Below are 1,331 nucleotides of genomic sequence, written 5' to 3' on the forward strand. Positions count from 1 at the left end.
ACGGGGACGTAAACACACCAACATCGGTTGTTAAGCGATGGTGGTGGTGACAAACACAGACACACAAATACATGCATTCATATATATATATATATATATATATATATATTCGACGGGCTTCTCTCAGTTTCCCTCTGCTAAATCCACTCACACGGCTTTGGTCGACTCGAGGCTGTAGTAGAAAACATTCGCCCAAGGTGCTACGCTGTAAGACTGAACCCAGAACCATGTGGTTTGGAAGCAAGCTTCTTACCACACAGCCAATCCTGCGCCTTATTAAAAGATTTTAAAAATATTGAATGGTTATAAGGGTCTAGTAGAATAAAATGGGAACCAAAGGGGTGCATAGGTCCATAGTGGTCGCGAACCACTGCGGCAGAATGTAATATTATTTACATTGTTTACATTTGACGGATATTTGTCCTTATCTTGTTTGTTGTTAACACAAAGTTCCGGCTGATATACCCATGCAGCAGTGGTAGATTATACAAAGGCGAAACAATTCGCCCCCTCAAAATAACGGTAGAGGAACATCGCAAAGCTGTAACACGAGGAGATATTGATCAATCGGCTATAGCTGGTCATGTATGGAAAAACGGATATCACATCCCCCTGTGGGATGAAGTTAAAATAATAGACAGAGAACACCACTGGAAAATACAAAAAACTAAAAGAAGCAGCACATATGTTAAGACACAACAACCTTCTAAGCAGACCGAGTGCAGATATGAGTAGCATATGGGAACCGGTACTAAGGAAAGGTAGGAAAATATTAGATTTATAAGCCCTAAAATTCACTCCACAATTGCCCACGTGTACATGGCGTAGTGGTTATGAGCGCAGGCTACTAACTCCAAGATTTCGAGTTCGATTCCAGGGAGTGACCTAAATAATAATAATAATAATAATAATATCGAAATTTCCCCAAAACACCTGATGAAGGCTGGAGGGTATATCAGCCGAAACGTTGTGTTAACAACAAACAAGATAAGGACAAATATCCGTCAAAAGTAAATAATGTAAATAATTTCTCATCTCTCAAATATAGAACTGTAGAGTGTAATATGTTAGATATTTTGTTGTTTTTTTTCTATTAGAGTTAGCGACTGCATAGCTGATAGCAAGTATTATAATACTTGTGGTAGTTATGTTGTGGCTATAAAGACCAGTGTTGTTGCTGGTGGTGGTGGTGGTGGTGGTGTTGGTGTTGTTGTTGTTGGTGTTGTTGTTGTTGTTGTTGTTGTTGGTGGTGGTGGTGGTGGTGGTAGTAGTGGTGCTAGTTTTATGTTGATTGGTTGTGGTGGCGGTGTGAGTTGTTTTGGTGGTGTTGG

This window comes from Octopus bimaculoides, chromosome 6 (assembly GCF_001194135.2).
Source record: "Octopus bimaculoides isolate UCB-OBI-ISO-001 chromosome 6, ASM119413v2, whole genome shotgun sequence".
Taxonomy (NCBI): Eukaryota; Metazoa; Mollusca; class Cephalopoda; order Octopoda; family Octopodidae; genus Octopus; species Octopus bimaculoides.